This window comes from Podarcis gaigeae (assembly GCF_964106915.1).
Source record: "Podarcis gaigeae genome assembly, chromosome: 16".
Lineage (NCBI taxonomy): Eukaryota > Metazoa > Chordata > Lepidosauria > Squamata > Lacertidae > Podarcis > Podarcis gaigeae.
Genome location: NC_139693.1, coordinates 5,790,670 through 5,808,950, shown reverse-complemented (window position 1 = coordinate 5,808,950; position 18,281 = coordinate 5,790,670). Strand labels below are relative to the sequence as shown.

At 44.1% G+C, this 18,281-nt stretch overlaps 2 long non-coding RNA genes across 2 annotated transcripts; both read left to right on the top strand.

The window, feature by feature from the left end:
• Positions 1-6,710: 6,710 nt before the first annotated feature.
• On the top strand, positions 6,711-8,686 carry LOC310833509. The gene is made up of 2 exons (XR_014558727.1): positions 6,711-7,533; positions 8,133-8,686. It is a non-coding gene; the product is annotated as an uncharacterized lncRNA (long non-coding RNA).
• A 3,088-nt stretch (positions 8,687-11,774) lies between these two features.
• On the top strand, positions 11,775-15,227 carry LOC310833498. Its single transcript, XR_014558712.1, has 2 exons — positions 11,775-12,188; positions 14,671-15,227. It is a non-coding gene; the product is annotated as an uncharacterized lncRNA (long non-coding RNA).
• The last annotated feature ends 3,054 nt before the right edge of the window (positions 15,228-18,281 follow it).

Sequence of the window (18,281 nt, the reverse complement as noted above, 5' to 3'; positions counted from 1 at the left end):
TTTGGTCAAACTCATGCTGATAGCTTCAAGAACACTATCCAACCATCTCATCCTCTGTCGTCCCCTTCTCCTTGTGCCCTCCATCTTTCCCAACACCAGGGTCTTTTCCAGGGAGTCTTCTTTTCTCATGAGGTGGCCAAAGTATTGGAGCCTCAGCTTCATGATCTGTCCTTCCAGTGAGCACTCAGGGCTGATTTCCTTCAGAATGGATAGGTTTGTTCTTCTTGCAGTCCATGGGACTATCAAGAGTCTCCTCCAGCACCAGAATTCAAAAGCATCAATTCTTCGGCGATCAGCCTTCTTTATGGCCCAGCTCTCACTTCCCTACATCACTACTGGGAAAACTATAGCTTTTACTATACAGACCTTTGTTGGCAAGGTGATGTCTCTACCTTTTAAAATGCTGTCTAGGTTTGTCATTGCTTTTCTCCCAAGAAGCAGGTGTCTTTTAATTTTGTGGCTGCTGTCACCATCTGCAGTGATCATGGAGCCCAAGAAAGTAAAATCTCTCACTGCCTCCATTTCTTCCCCTTCTATTTGCCAGGAGGTGATGGGACCAGTGGCCATGATCTTCGTTTTTTTGATGTTGAGCTTCAGACCATATTTCAACATCAAAAAAACTTATATTCTTAGACATACCGTATTTTTCGCTCTATAAGACGCACGCCCAAAAAAGTAAGGGGAAATGTGGGTGCGTCTTATGGAGTGAATGCAGGCTGCGCAGCTATCCCAGAAGCCAGAACAGCAAGAGGGATCGCTGCACAGCAAACTAAGACCCAATCGCCTTCTAAATCCAGCCCGCGGACTGTCCGGGAATCAGCGTGTTTTTACATGAGTAGAATGTTTCCTTTTATTTAAAATGGGCCTGCCTGGTGTTTTTACATGAGTAGAATGTGTGCTTTTATTTAAAATGCATCTCTGGGTTATTTGTGGGGCATAGCAATTCGTTCATTTTTCTTCTTCAAAATATAGTCTGGCCCCCCACAAGGTCTGAGGGACAGTGGACCGGCCCCCTGCTGAAAAAGTTTGCTGAACCCTGCCTTAGAAGCATGGTAGAAAAGTCAAGGTCAGCTGGGAGATTGGTGTTCCGCAATTCCCCTAAAATTCAGCACTGTTTGAGGTCAACTGGGAGATCTGGTTCAGGACAGGAAACAGGAAGTCTTTCTTCACCTCATGTGCTGTTAATTACAACTTACAAAACTCTCTGGCACAAGGCGTAGCGACAGCCACTGCCTTCAGTGACTCTGGTCTGGCTCCATTTAAGGCTGGTCTCCCTGTTCGGGGGCACAAGCTGCCTATTTCAATCAGCCCTGCATTTTCAATGATGAGGACTGGAATCTTCCTTTATTTTTAGATAGGAGGCCGCATCCTAAATCCCTCTGAACTTTTTTTTCCCCAACCTGGGATGAAGTTGGCCCACATTTTCCTGAATCAAGTTCACCGATAAGCATCCCACACAATTGCATGACTCTTCCTCCCTCGAGCAAACCAGTCACTCTAGTCTCATACCTGTTTGCCATTGGGTGGACACCTAAATGCTTAATCTCACTATAATATCCTGCTCATCAACCTGGAATGTTTACTCAACACCTCCAAACAGTGCCAACCTCTTCCTGGGTCCAGAGAGGGACATCTAAGGGGGAATCTCTCAAGAGTTGCTCCTAAGATGCTCATTCTTGTTAATTTTACCCAGATTCTAAATTCAGCCCAAATTCCATATTTTCAAATAATAATATTTTAGTTTATTTTCCATATAGAAAATTACATTTGTTACTCAACAATTATATTCCAATTCAGCAAAACTAATCACTCCCCCCGACCCAATTTCAATGTTTATAACCCAAACTGCATACAATTGCATTTTAAGGTTCCGTCTTATTTTATTTCATCCTCTCCAACATGTTTCTTAATATATTCTGCTGTTTTCTTGCACTTCAATCCCCGCTATGGTGTTCACATATGAGAAATAACTTTTTATATGGACCAGAAATGGTTTCCAGTCTTCTTTAAAAGATTCTAAATTTGTATCTTTTATTGGTGCCGTCCATTTTGCCATTGCTACGTATTCCAGTACACTTCTGAGCACAATTCGAAGTGTTGGTGCTGACCTTTAAAGCCCTAAACAGCCTCGACCTAGTATACCTGAAGGAGTGTCTCCACCCTCATCGTTGAGCCCAGACACTGAGGTCCAGCGCCGAGGACCTTCTGGCAGTTCCCTCACGAGGGTTAGAAATGAAGTTACCGGGAACTAGGCAGAGGGCCTTCTTGGTGGTGGCGGCTACACTGTGGAACTCCCTCCCGTCAAATGTCAAGGAAATAAAAAACTATCTGACTTTTAGAAGACATCTGAAGGCAGTCCTGTTTAGGGAAGTTTTTAATTTTTGATGTTTTATTGTGTTTTTAATATTCTGTTGGGAGCCGCCCAGAGTGGCTGGGGAAACCCAGCCAGATGGGCAGGGTATGAATAAATTTATTATTATTATTATCATCATCATCATCATCAACCATTCTTCCTTTGAGTGTGTTCTTGCCTCCTTCCATTTCTGAATCCTTGCCACCGTAGTCACATATATACGGTACATAAATATTGTTAAGTCTTTCTTGAGATTTTGCTGTCTAGAAGGATTCTGGCCTCCTGAGAAAAGTCATTTAAATTTTTTTCTTTAATTTCAATGGATATCACGTCCCAAATATTCAGCCCAAATTCCAAAGCAAACCCTAAATGCATCCACACTTAATCTGTTCCTCCATCTGCTCTTGGTGTGATTGACATGAGCAGACACACTAATGCTGGAAGGGAGGGTGGTAAATTACATGCGCAGAGCACCGTCGTCATGGAATGATCTGTATATGTCTGTGGGAGGGGAGAATGTTTCATTACGATTGACAGCAAGCCCTTAACAGACAGTCTCCTGAGCCCAAAGAAGATTGAATCCAGATTAAAATCTTCAGCATTGTGCATGAGTATGGGCTAAGAGCGCAGCTGCTGGATCAGACCAAAGACCTCTCTAGCCCAGAATCCTGTTCTCACAGTGGCCAAACAGATGACCAGATAGGAAGCCCTTAAGATTTTAGATATTTTTTTCTCAATAATGAAGATGCTTTTCTATTGTCTTTGTTTTATTCTTAAATCTGTTTTAACTAAAGTGATTTAAAAAATTGCAGTTCTGCTGTACCTTACAAACATCTACCATTTTTCTTTTGCTTTGCTGTCGTCAGCAACTGGTGACCATGGAAGCAGGAAGAAATATCAGGGGAAGTTCAGTAGCTCACTGGTAGAGTATCTGCTTTGCATGCAGAAGGTGCCAGCTTCAATCTCCAGCACTTGGGGATGTCGGAAATGTTGGACATTTTCCATATCTGCTATTGGGTCCTCGGAGTACAGATTCACACGAAGTGGCAACCAACCTTGCAGGATTTATTTGAAATGCATATGCAGAACAAAGGTACAGAGCAATGAGTTTGCAGTCTGCACACCCCAGTCAGGGTGTGCCTCCTTTTTATACATTTGCAAAATACAATACCACCTGATTTCTTGTAAAACCACCTGATTTCTGGGAAATCAAAAGTTATAGCAACTTCCTATGTCCTTATATGGGCTTGACCCCCTTCCTTCCTGCAATGGCCTCACACCAGCCTCTCCACGCCTGAGTCTGCTTATCTCTTTACAACCTTGAATAATAAACATTTGAGCCTATTCCATCAATGCCAGCCTTGTTCTCCTGACAGACCTCTCCTTTCTCAGAAAGGCCTTTGGGGGGGGTTGCTATGGCCCTACAAAAGGACCAGAAAAGATTGTTAATGTATGGGACAACAGCCGCATAGATGCTTCTAGCCCAGAGATGGAAGAAAGAGTCAACCCTGACCAGAGAAGAATGGCAAACCAAGATGGTGGACTATGCCGAAATGGCAAAATTAACTGGGAAGCTCGGAAATCAAGAAGACAAGAACTTTTTTTAAAAAAAAGAATGGGGGAAAAATATAATTTATTTACGAGACCATTGCAAGCAGGTCAATACATTGGCAGGATTCTAATCACACTTGCAATAAAACGGAAATTGTTGATAAATTAGAAGGGAAAAATTTGGATTGTATTGATATGCAGTTGTAAATATTGTCATATGGACCCATGGAAGGGATGGGGGTAAGTCAGGAGATTCAGAGTCATCTTGATATTTGGATTCTGAATTGTTGTTTGTTGTATGTTTATACTTTTTAAAGTCAAATAATAATTAAAAAATAATAAAAAGGTATGTCCCATGCCTGAAATCCTGGACAGCCTTTGCCACTCAGTGTAAACAATCCTGAGCTAGATAGACCAGTGGATTGAATCAGTATAACTCAGTTTCCTATTTAAACTGGCCCTTAATTCATAACCATGAGGACTAGAATCCATTTTAGGGGAATTTGGAGACAGAGAATCTGTTTTGCATACAGAAGGCTGCAGGTAAGGCAGGGAAAGTCTGGAGAGCTACTGCCAGTCACTGTAGACCAGTGGTGGCCAAACTTGGCCCTCCAGCTGTTTTGGGACTATAATTCCCATCATCCCTGACCACTGGCCCTGTTAGCTAGGGATGATGGGAGTTGTAGTTCCAAAACAGTTGGAAGGCTAAATTTGGCCACCACTGCTGTAGACAATGCAGAGCCAACCAATGATCTGACTCGGAGGAAGGCAGATCTTCCTATCTTCCTAACTGTGGCCTTGCATAAGAAGGTTGCATAAGGAGACTTTATTTCCTGTTTCCATTTCGCTAAATGGAAACTTCAGCTGCACACAGTATTATGTCTTCCTCGCAGCTCCAATGATCTCATTGTAGTCCTGTTAAAGGGACAGTTCCAGCAGTCTCTGGGTGTCATTTCCTTCCTTGTGACAATGTCATAATAGTAGATCATCTAAGGCAGCACATGGGCCATCATTGCTGTGAATCATCAGGAGTGATTTATCTGTTACTATAGTGGTACTCAGTATATAGTATATAGTATATAGTACCACTATATACTGTATATAGTACCACTATATACTGAGTACCACTAGTATATAGTATAGTGATTCTCAGTGCTTTTTTCCTGGGGGTACACACATGCCTAAACATTTTGTGAATCTTTTCCATTTACTGTATTTATTTCCCTCCAATTTGAGCTATAAAATGGTGATTTTCTTGAGTCAAAATGAGAGTACCCCTCAACATTTTTTTAGGGGGGGAAGCACTGGTGATACTACTAGCCTCAAACCTGTGTCAGTAGCTTGAAAACCACAGAGTTATAATAGAACAAGTGAATGTTTAAATGATCATGTTTTTACACTTTCTGTGTTCCGTTTTCATGGGTCTGTGACCATATAATAAATTACTGAATCATTACAAGCTGTTCAGCAGTAGAATGGACTACATAAGACTTGCCTTCACTGGAGGTTTCTAAACAGAGGTTGGAAAGTCCTCTATCAGGGATTCTTTAGCTGTGATTCCTGCATTGCTGGGGTTTGAAAAAGATGACCCCTGTGACCTCTTCCAGCTCTACAAATCTATGATTGAATGAAGGAGCAATAAAATTTTGTCTAGGGATTATGGGAGTGCACATATGTTTTGTTCCATGATAATGCTTTTGTGTATATTTGTTTTTAACAGGGTTGTGGATTTTAGTTTTATTTGTACATGGATTGGAGAGCTTTTCAATCGAATGGTTTGCACATCTTATCATACACATACAGTGGTACCTCGGGTTACATACGCTTCAGGTTACAGACTCCGCTAAGCCAGAAATACTACCTTGGGTTAAGAACTTTGCTTCAGGATGAGAACAGAAATCGTGCTCCGACAGCGCGGCTGCAGCAGGAGGCCCCATTAGCTAAAGTGGTGTTTCAGGTTAAGAACAGTTTCAGGTTAAGAACGGACCTCCAGAACGAAGTACTTAACCCGAGGTACCATTGTACTACCGCCAATTGGATGGTCTTATAGACTAATTCCAGGAGGATGAGGGGTTGTCGGTGCCTACCAGACATAAAGCAGAAAGCCCATTGGATCATAAGAATGTACCTGCTGGATCATCTAGGCCCATCTAACCTAACAGCCAGGTCTCTCAGTAAACTATTAAATTCTGCCATGAAAGCGACAGGCAGAGCAGGAATGGGAGAGCCCCCTCTCTCACTGTTAAGTCATAAGAGAATAAAACCAACCAGAGATGGAACGAAGACCAAGTCCTTACCAGAGAAGAATGGCAGATGAAGTTGATGGATGATGCTGAAATGGCCCAAAGGACCAGAAGAATCAGAAATCAGGAAGGCCAAAATTTCAATAAGGAATGGAGAAAATTTATAACATCTTAAAGACCATTATAAACCACTGTAAAAAGACCAAAGTTAAAATTGTTAGTAGGGATTGAAATCACTTGTAGTTTAAGGGTGAATTATGGATGCAATGGAGATGTAAATGATTTGGACTATCATAAAAGATGCAGAAGGAAATGATAAATAACAGGGAGGGTGGGAATCCAGGAGATTCCTTGGAATCTTGTTTTTATGACTGATGTTTGATATATCTTTATGAAATTTTGATTTGAAAAACAAAATAAATAAATAAAATTTTAAAAGAGAGAGAATAAAACCAACCTGGCTGCTGGGTCAAGTCAACGACCAATCTGGTCCAACATCTTGTCCTTACAGTGGCCAATCAAATGGCCCACAATGGGAAGCCCACAAGCAGCAATTCTTCCTACTGATGATTCCCAGTGACTGGTATTACGCTCAGGTATACAGCACCTAACAGTGGGAGAACATAGCTCTCGTGGCTGGGAGCCACTGTTAGTCTGATCTGCACTAACTTGTCGAATCCCCTTTTAAAGCTATACAAGTTAGTGGCCATCACTGTAGAGATGAAAGACACCATTTCAGGAAATCCTGCAGACTCCTGTCATGCCAGTGCGCGTGGGCTGCAGGATAGTTCAGTCAGTAGAGCATGAAGCTCCTAATCTAAGGCTCATGTGTTCAAGCCCCATATTAGGCAAACAATTTCTGTATTACAGGTAATTGGACTACTTGACCCTCCTAGTGCCTTCTAGTCCGACAATTTTCTGATAGAGAAGGTGAGTAATTGAATGTGTACATAATGCCATTTTGGTTCATTTTAGCCATAACTGAATTTCCATGGAATATGGATGAGCTCTGCCCACACCAAGTGATCTCATAAGAGAGAGAAACACCCTTGGTTTCCCCACCTTGGGACTCATATGGGGTGTGTCCAGCAATCATTGCCCAGGTGACACAAGGACAACAAGACCGAGACCAAAATGGATGGAGACATCATCCCTTGTTGGAAATTCTGTGTGCAATCCCATGAGTCAAAGCCAAGGTTGCACAGCTCCAACTAATTAAGAAAGAGATTGGTACAAAATTCAAAGGAAAAGAAAACAAATAGGCATGGCTGGGCCATGGCTCACTTGACAGGAGGGGTTGGCTAAGGAATAGTATAAAAAGGTGCTCTGGATGAGAGGCTGACATTCACAACAGCTGCACTTCCAGAGATCTCTTTGGTGAACTAGGTAAGTCAGTCTGTCTCTCTGTCTCTGTCCCTGTCACAGTCTCCGTCTCCGTCTCCGTCTCCATCTCTGTCCCTCCCTACCTCCCTTGTCCTCCTTTCAGGCAGTGGTGACTGGTGCCCGTTGGGACTGGCATGGTGGACTCCAGCTCCCATCATTCTCCTAACAACTCTCAGCACTCTTAACAAACTACAGCTCCTATAATTATTTGGGGGAAGCCATGACTGTTTAAAGTTGCTTCTTGGGGCCTTAAATGTATGGTCTGAATGTGGTCTTGGGATCAATCTGTTGCCCGCCAATGTTCCCATGAGCCGCAAGCATGGCCAATGTTCAGGGCTGCTGGGCGTTGCCATCCAACAACATCTAGAAAACACCACATTGGTTACTCCTGGATTAGTCTTAGAGAGATGTTGGATAATTTCCATGCTGACTGGTGGGGCAGGAGGCAAGGAGCCCAACAGCAGGGTTGTTGTGAGAATAAAATAGGGCAGGGGGGGTCATGTATGGATGTCTTGCGGGGCTCCCAGAGGGAAAGTTGGGATGCAAATGGAATTGTAAATAAACTGATTCAACAAAAGTAAGCCCAGATCTGTTTCCTACAGGTTCGCTTTGACAACCAAGAAAGATGTGTTCCCGTCAGGACAAAGACCAATGCTACAAGCAGGAGAAAGAGGAAGGGTCCTGCTGTGGTGGCCGGAGGTCTTCCACCAGTGAGGACCGAGGTTCCTGCTGTCTGGGACGGAGAAACAGCGGAGGGTGTCATGGCAATCGGGGTTCATCCGGCTGTCATGGGAAGCAACAAGAGCAGCAACAGCAACAGCAGCAGCAAGTCTTCCAAGTACCATCCCAGAAGCTGAAGTAACACCAAGGAGAATTCCTAAAAGGGCCTAATTCTGCAGGGATTAGGTGGAGCCATTTCAACACCAGTTGCTGAGCAATTGAGACACTCTCCATACGTTCTGTCAGCTTTATCCCTGCAACAAATTCCACCACCCCAATGCTCCAAATTCTCAGCTGCCTCTTCTCCTCTTCAAAGGGGAACATCTCCTGTGACATTTGGAGCATGAGAAGAGCAAGGAGAGACATCCAGCTATTTCTATTTGCTGCTCATTTGCACACATGAGAGAATAAATAATAAACAATGAGTAATAATGAACTCCTGAGCTTTGATTTCTTTTAAACTTTTTTATTTTAAGAATCTCTGCATTTCATCCAAATAATCTTCCATTTCAATCCCGTGAATGACCAATCTCAATGTCATGTTGATGTAGGTTCATAGGAAGTTGCATTCTACTGAATCAAAGCCTTGGTCATCTAGCTCAGTATTGCATACATTGATTATTGCGTATATTATTGTGTACAGTGGATCTCCAGGGATTCAGGTAAGGGAGGCAGTGATGCTTCTGAATTCCGGTTACTGGGAATCACAGGAAGGAAGAGTGCTCTTGCATAGCCTCCAACATTTCTCTGATGAAAATAGGGAGGTCCTATTCCATTATTGTTATTATTATCCTCCTCCTCCTCATCATCATCAATACTCCACCCATCTGACTCAGTTGTGAGTCACTCTGGACAACATCCAACATAAAAAAACACAATAAACTTCAGTATACGTTGTTTCCTAGAGAGGTCTTATAAAGGTTGTATAGTGACTTATCTCTTTGTCTCAGGGGTTGGATAATTCCATACCCTCAAACATTTCTCCCATGAAAATAAGGATGTCCTAAGGAACAGCGGGACATTCTGGGATCCAATCAGAAACCAGGAGAGCTTCAGTAAATCCAGAACTGTCTCTGGAAAATAGGGACACTTGGAGGGTGGTTTTTGCACTGTAAAAATAGTTTACTGAATGAGATGCCTCATTGCCCTGGTCTATCATGATTCTTCTTTTGTTCTTATGGGAATGCCCGGTATTGAACCTGGGAAATTGTTTGCCTGCAAGAAGTGCTCAAAGGAGGCATAGAAGACACTATCTAACCTTCCCTAAGGACTCCACTCCGTATTTGTGTAGGGTTTCTTCTCCTGATGGTAACCCGCAAGGCAGCAGGAATGGCTTTCTCCTCAGGGTTCACTTCCGAAGCCTTTCTCACGAATGAGTATAACTGCAAGGCAGGAGAGATTTGGATCACAGTTTTCCTTCTCCTAGATGAACTACCTTCTGAATATGATGAGCCCCGTCTGTCCCCATGCCACTGTATAAGACAGTAATATAAAAATATCTGAGCAACCAATGGTAAATGATTACAAGCAAGCAACAGGAAGGTTCATAGCTTAGTGGCAGTGCCTGGCATTTCCAGTGCTGGCATTTCCAGGTAGGGCTGTGAAAAGCTCCCTGCCTAAAACCCCAAAGACTCAATGCCCTTTCAGTGTGTTTAACACAGGGATAGATGGACCAGTGGTCTGACTCTGTAGAAAACAGCCTCCTGTGTAAACCAGCCTTTTATTCAAGAAGAGGGGCTAAAATCCCACTTGATTTTTAGGTTAAGGACAATAGCAATGTGGCAGAGCAGTAATATAAAGGCATAGCTGTCAACCGTCCTTTATTTGGCGGGAAACTCCCTTATCCCAGCGCCATTTCCTGCTGATGTCCCTTAAATTTCCCGGGTTTCATGCTCACCCGGCTCAGGAGGGAAGCAGCGGCTCAGGGTCCTCCGCCGCAAGAGAGAAAGCGCACACGAGCTGCCGCTTCTCCGTCTCTCCCTTTTCCCCCTCAGGGGCGCGTCGTGAGGAGACGGGTGGCGGCGGGCAGGCAGGTAGCCCCTCTCTTGCGAGACTTCTGCCGCGCTACCAGGGGAAGCCAGAGGTGGCAACGCAGAGGCTGAGGAGGCAGACTGAGGGAGGAGGAAGAGGAGGGGACAGTGGCGTAGCGTGGGGGTGCAGGAGGGCTGGCCGCACCGGGCGCAACATCGGGGGGCGCGCTTGCACTTGCAGCTCTCTGCCCCTACTAAAATCCACGGGTTAGGGGGTGCAAATTACTTGCCTTGCCCCGGGTGCTGACAACCCACGCTATGCCACTGGGAGGGGATGCGGAGGGACGCAGAAGGGCGGCACTTCAACGGCCGCAGCGCCGCCGCAATTGCCTCATGCCGGGCTCACAGGCGAGAGTCTCTCTCCCTCCCTCCCTCCCTCTCTCTTGGGCGGGGAAGGGCCGATGGAACTCCTCATGCCAGGACGACGGCAGCCCTGACGTTCATAAGCTAAGCAAAATCCCTTATTTTGGCTGCACATCCCTTATTTTCAAGGCTACTGGTCCCTTATTTTCAAATCTGTAAGTTGACAGCTATGTATAAAGGTAGCTTAGTGGCAGAGCAGCCTCCCTAACTAGAGCTTAGAAAGGCACCCTGTCTGAAACACTGCAGACTGACTTTTTAAAATTTGAAACACTGCAGACTGACTTTTTAAAATTTATTAACATATAAAATGCATACACATACATTTACACAATACACATACACAACACACTACCTTATTTTCATAACATAAAACATACCTACATTGCTCTATATAATACCTACCTATACTATACATATCAACATACCTACATATCTACCCCACACAGACACCCACCAAGTGACTTCCAGCCGTTCTTGTTACGCTACTTTATTTTTCCAACTAGCTTAAACACATTTCATTATTTCTTTAATCTCTTTTTCTATCTTGACTTTACTCTCCTTTCACTCTAATCATTTTCTGGATTCACTCAATATCTGTCAGAAATTCTACTTTTTCCACATAAATGTTGATGTATTCCTTAAAGATAGCCCACTCCTTATTCACTTTTTGTATCATATCTCCTCTTATCCTCCCTGTTACGTTGGCAACACTGCAGACTGACTTCTCTTCTCATGAGGTGGCCAAAGTATTGGAGCCTCAGCTTCACCATCTGTCCTTCCAGTGAGCCCTCAGGGCTGATTTCCTTCAGAATGGAGAGGTTTGATCTTCTTGCAGTCCATGGGACTCTCAAGAGTCTCCTCCAGCCCCTTCATGGATCACTGTCTTGCCGTGGCGAAGGGGCTTGAATAACTCAGAGAAGCTATGAATTATGCCGAGCAGGGCACCCAAGATGAGCAGGTCATAGTGGAGAGTTTTGACCAAACATGATCCACCTGGGGGAGGAGAACCAGCAAGCCACTCCAATATCCCTGCCAAGAAAACTCAATGGACAAAGACAACAGGCAGACTGACTTGGTGTAAGACAATTCCTTATGTTCTATATTGGGACCAAGGCCCAGTAGCAGAGCATCTTCCTTTCGTACAGCAGGTCCTAGGTTCAAACAACAACACTTCCAGGTAATTCTAGGAGAGACTCCCTCCCTGAGACCCTCAAGAGCAGTTGCCAGTCCATGTGGATGGGGCTAGATGGTGAAGTCAGGTGTCACATCCTGACAGAAGGCACCCACAGACACAGGTGCATAACATACTCAAGTGTAACGGAAGATAGGAATCTCATGTAGGAATGAGTCAAAACTCATTAATGCAAGATGGTGGGGAGTTAATGAAATGTGAGGCCATGGGTGCGTCAAAAATTCTAATAGAATGTCTCTGGTGCCTGAAATGGAATGTCTGGAGATGGTATAAAAAGCTCTTTTGTTCCAAGGGATCTTCATTCGCTCGACAACACTTGACTTGACAACAACGTCTTCTCAGTGATTGACCGGGTAAGTATGAGGACCTTGCTTTTCTCTGGACTGTCAATGGATCTGTCATTCTTCAAGGGAGCCTCCTGCCAAATCTAATTGAGTAGGACCAATAGCTTTCCAGATTTGCGACCGGAGAGGTCAATGGCTGCTAGTAATGATGGCTATGTTCTACCTCCACTGGCAGAGGCTGTTTGGCTCTGAATTCCAGTTACTGGGAAGCTGTTTGCTCAGGAAAAGTTTATGGGCTTCCCATTGAGACATCTGGTTGGCCACTTTGAAAACAGGATGCTGGATAAGCTGGGTCTTTGTCAGAATCCAGTAGACTCTTTTGTCTTACTTTGTTTTCATGAAAATATTTTACCAAACCAAATTCAAGATGCTTGTGATATGTTATAAACTCATTAACAACTTGGGACTTAGATACTTGGGCTCCCAACTTTCATCATCCATTGGAAGCCAAACCAAAGGTAAAGGATGATGGGATTTGTATTCCATCCTGATGCAATGGCTGCTGTAAACAATAGTGGTGGGATGAGCCTGATGAAACTCGTCCTTTAGCAAGGAAGGGGAAGAGGTCCTGCAGACCCATCTCTCCCCCTGCTGCAGCCTTATGGAATTCCTAGTGATGTGCTGAACCTCTGAATGGCCTTTATCTTGCTTAGATTGTTGGGTTCATATAGCTCAGTGCTGCTTATTCTAATGGGCAACAGCTCTTCAGACTTTCAGACTGGATCTTCTCCCAACCCTTCCTGGAGGATCCAGGGATTGAACCTGGGACCTTCTGCATACAAAGCCAATGCTCTACTTCTGAGCCACAGTCCTCCTCCATAGAAAGGAATAAACGAAGTTGCCTTGTATGGAGCCAGACCATTGGCTACAGATTGCTCAATGTTGTCTGTCTTAACTGGTACAGGCTCTGCAGACCCAGCCTTGTCTGATTGAACCTGTGGCCTTCTTCTGCATGCAAAGCAATTGTGCTACCCACAGAGCCATGGGGCCATTCCCTCTCTTAGTCAAACTGTTGGTCCATTTCACCTAGCTGTTCCTCCTCTGACCAGCTATGGTTGTCCATGAGTATTTGGCGGTGGCAAATCTATGATGGAGATGCTTTTTTAAAAAAACAACTGAGCAGGGATTTGATATACAAAGCATGTGTTTTAGCGCTGAGTAATGGGATTTCTCAATTGACATAGCATTTTGTGAGAGCTTGACTGCTGTCTATAAATGGCTCTAAAATCAGGATGTAGCTGGAAATTCAGAGGGGTTTTTATGGCATTTCTTTTTGTGCCTGGTTAGATTGGCTGGACTGGAGTGGGGACAAGGAACAAATCTTGATTTCTGAAAACACATTTGAAAACTGTCAAGTGTCCTAAAAGCAATGTTGATTTAGGAACAAAGCATCTCAATTCAGAGGCATCTGTGTTGTAGGGAAAGATCTCTCTGGGGCACACTCTAAACCCGAAGGTGCAAGGATAAATATTGTACGAGCCTGTATTGTGAATGTTGCTGACTTTGCATGTCCACCACTGGTGGGAAATAAATTTCCTTGGGAAATATTCTAGTATATTTAAAGAACATGTCTGAACCAATCTGGGATTATATATGAAACATACATATAAAGGTATAAAATAGGGAAGGGGGAACCTGTATCCCTCCAGATGTTGTTGGTCCCTGATTCCCATCACTCCTAGCCAGCATGACTGATAGGCAAAGAATGATGGGGGTTGGAGTCCAAAAACATCTGGAGGGCCTGAGGTTTCCCACTGATGATCAACAGGGTTGCCAAACCTCCAGGTCTAACCTAAAGTCTCCAGGTTTTCTTTGACTCCCTTCAAATGCCTGGTGGACGCTTGAATCTCCAGGTGTGGAAGAATGCCAATAAGAATAATAGTGGAAGTAGAAGTAATAATTCATTCAGAAGATTTGCAAGCTTCATCTCAAAAGGAGCTGGCTGCAAATGACAGCCCAGATACTTGGGGAGGGTCTGCCCTGCTTGCTTTCTCTCAATTGACCTCAGTCTCCAGGACCCACACCATAACATCACAAGGAACCCGCCCAGGGTCTCAGGTTTGGGCTCTAAAATATCAAGATCTGGAATGTTCCTCACGTGGCAACCCTGCTGGTCTAGGAAATGATGATTATCAAAGGTAGGGAACCTCTGGACTCCCAGATGTTATTGGACTCTTATTTCTAGCATCAGCAACCAGCATGGCAAATGGAAGAAGGAAAATGAGAGTTCTAGTCCAGGCACAGGCCAACTCTGGCCCTCCAGATGTTTGGGACTACAATTCCCATCATCCCTAGCTAACAGAACCAGTGGTCAGGGATAATGGGAATTGTAGTCCCAAACATCTGGAGGGCCAGAGTTGGCCTATGCCTGTTCTAGCCCAACAACATCTGGAGGATCACATACCTTCTTTACAGAATACCCCAAAAGCTGCTCCCTTGGAAAAACCGGATCAAAAATGACGTTGGTCTTTCTCTCTTTCTCTCCCTCCAGAAGTTATCAAAGCCATAGCAAAGATGAGCCAACAACAACAACAACAAGGAGGAGGAGGTGGCTGTTGTGGCGGCAGAAGTGGTGGTGGAGGAGGAGGAGGCTGTCATGGTGGTGGTGGAGGTGGATCATCTCAACAAAGCCAGAGGAGTGGAGGATGCTGCCGTAGTGGTGGCAGTGGTGGTGGTGGAGGTGGTGGAGGTTGTGGTGGCCGTGGAGGTGGATCTTCTCAAAGCAGAAGCAGCAGTGGAGGAGGATGCTGCGGTGGCAGGAGCAGCGGTCAAAGTAGCGGTGGAAGCAGCGGTGGAAGCAGCGGCGGATGTTGCGGTGGTGGCGGCGGTGGAAGTTCTCAGCAGAAGATGAAGTAGATGCCTCCAGAAAGACCTGAAATCCCAACCCACAATGACCAACACCTCTTCAACATATCTTCTTGCAAAGCAAATGCTTGCTGTCTTTTCCAGATGGATGAGCCAGACCTTCCTCTGGCATGGGAAACATCAGTCTTTCATTTTCCTGCTATGACTACTTCTTTCAAGGCATTAAAAACTTCTTTCCTGCAAGCCTTTCAGTGTCATGGTGTTCTTTTCCTATCTTCACTTCTCCATACACACATAATGTTGCTACTCTTCACCCACATTGTCCTCTCTGCTCCCAAGCTCTGCAAGTAGTCCTTACACAAAACGTATGGGGGATGCTGGGGAATGAACCTGAGACCTTCTTCATAAAGAAGGTTCCCTACCACTGATTTAGAAGTCCTCCCAAAATAGGAATCTGCCTAGATAATCTTGCCCAGTATAGTCTACTGTGACTAGCTGCATCTCTAGGGCCTCAAAATGAGGAAGATATTTCCCATCCTTTCCCGCGTGATCTCTTTTCAATGGGAGATGCTGTTAGCTAAACTTGGGATCCTTCTTCCATTATTGAGCTAGAATGATGGACCTACGGTCTCAGTATAAAGGAGCTTCCAATATTCTTCTTCCACGGTGGAATATGCAGGTGGCTTTTAAGAAAACTTGATTTAAATTTGACCTCTTCAGTGAACGGTTCACTTTGTACCTTTGTACATCCGTTCTTATTTCAGGCAAAGACAGAGGTGTTCTTTTGAATCTCCTCCCAGCTCCCACCTTTTCCAAAAACACCCAAGTGAGTCATCTTGTCTAATTCCTTGCCAAACAAACAGAACCTGACTATCACATGACATGAGAAGTTAGCCAGAAAGTCTGATTAGGAAAATATATAGAAGAATGTCTAATGCTCTCCTTAGGGTTGTAGATCATAGAAGCCAATTCCTAAGGGCCGTAGTGGCTTCTCCCTCCAATAAAATATTTGAGGGGACTGGGCCCCCAAGAAGTTAATGGGCAAATGGTGTGGGGTGTGGCTTAACTGGCCCCCCCACAATACTTCATTCAAATTGGCACCCCTGTTGCAGATGATTGGTCCATCTAGCTCAAGGTCAGTTACACTGATTGGCAGCTGCAGCTTTCTAGTGATTGGACCTAGCCCCTCCTTCATGCAAAACAGCAGTTTTACCAGTGAGTTACAGTTCTTCCTTTGGGTTGGATCTGTGGTGTCCCTGTGGACTCAACTGGTTGTCATCAGATGGGCTTCAGGTGTGTTGTGGTTCTGGACTGTCAGGGGTTAACACTTCAGTAGGTGGTTCTTAACAACTGGGTGCACTGCCCACATCATCTGTGCTTTTTTCCTTTGATCTGTGCTCTGTGGGGGCTGAGCTCTCTCTGGAGAGCAGTCTGTCTGAGAATGTTAGCAAGGTCGTTAAGAGGCAGAAAGCTGCGAACATGCAGCTAGATTCTGCAGGTTTTTCTTTTCTGTTTTGAATGTTTCTAAATAAAGAGTTTTAGATTAGAAGCACTGATGTTGAGCTGAGTTATTGAGGACACCACGTCAACACAGACAAGCCATTTTATGCTGTGTGTGAACTCTGCTATTATCTGGCGTGATAGGAATTTTATGGTCTTAAATATATGGTAATGTTCATAAGTGTACCAACCAAGTATATACATAGATCAGCACAGGAAGGCCAACCTGGAACCATTTTGATTCCTAAACTGACCAAATATTTTCTCTGCAAGGTCAAAATGGAAAAGCCTCCCCATTGTCTTTTCCTTCACAAATCCTCTCTTAAGGGTATGTCTGTGTTTGAATAGGGTGTGAGCCTGTGACCTGGCCCAGGAACTAAGTATTTATCACTACAAAAGACTGGCCAGGCCACCCAGGAAATCCAGTCAAGTGACATGCCAGACAGGAGATAAACAACAACAGGAGAAAAACAATATTAAAATTTCTGTTTTAGACCGCTTTTTCTGTGATGTAGGTATGATGTATCTGAGGGGTGGTCTTAGGTTACACACCTTCTGTGATGTATGTATGATGTTTCTGGGGGTGGTCTTGATCTACAGGGTGGCAATTTCAAAAGTCTTTATAAGGCCTTGCACACCATTTTTCAAGGTCTCCTCTCTCCTGCAAGTGAGGGGAGCACCCTGTTGCAACAGATCAATAAAGGCCAAGCCTACAGGCTGCTGTTTTGCTCCAAGTAATCCTGGCTGGTGTCTTTGTTTTTTGTCCAAGGGAGCCTCGGATTTTTCCGTTAACACTGGCAACTGAGGAGAGTGGCAGCGCATGGAGTGGAAGCATGTGGGCGCCATTGGAAGCTTGTCAGAGTGGCAATAAATCAAATTTATTGCAGGGCCATTGCAGGAGACTCAGTGGGTCAAAGGATATACGACCCAACAAACTTTAACAAGGTGACATTCTATAAGAGTAAGGTATTTTATGTGTTTGTTTGTGTCTGTTTGTTCATTGAATGTGTTTAAAAGTGAGCTTTGAGGATAAGTCCTTCCAAACAGGCAAAAACAAACAAACAAACAAACCAATGTCCCAGGTTCAATACCTGGCATTCCCAAAAACCAAAGAAGAATCATGATTCATGACTCCAAGGAGGCATCTCATTCAGTATCCTATTTTCACAGTGCAAAACCCCAAGAGTGGACCCTCCAAATGTCCCTATTTTCCAGAGACAGTTCTGGATTTATAGAAGCTCTCCTGGTTTCTGATTTGATCCTGGAATGTCCCGCTTTTCCTTAGGACATCCTTATTTTCATGGGAGAAATGTTTGAGGGTATGGAATTATCCAACCCCTGAAACAAAGAGATAAGTCACTATACAACCTTTATAAGACCTCTCTAGGAAACAACGTATACTGAAGTTTATTATGTTTTTATATGTTGGAAGCTGCCCAGGATGACTCACAACTGAGTCAGATGGGAGATGGGTGGAATATTGATGATGAGGATAATAATAATAATAATAATAATAATAATAATAATAATACCTCCCTATTTTCATCAGAGAAATGTTGGAGGCTATGCAAGATCACTCTTCCTTCCTCGGATTCCCAGCAACTGGAATTCAGAAGCATCACTGCCTCCCTTACCTGAATCCCTGGAGATCCACTGTACACAATAATATACGCAATAATCAATGTATGCAATACTGAGCTAGATGACCAAGGCTCTGTTTCAGTAGAATGCATCTTCCTATGAACCTACATCAGCATGACATTGACATGGGTCATTTACTGGATAGAAATGGATGAT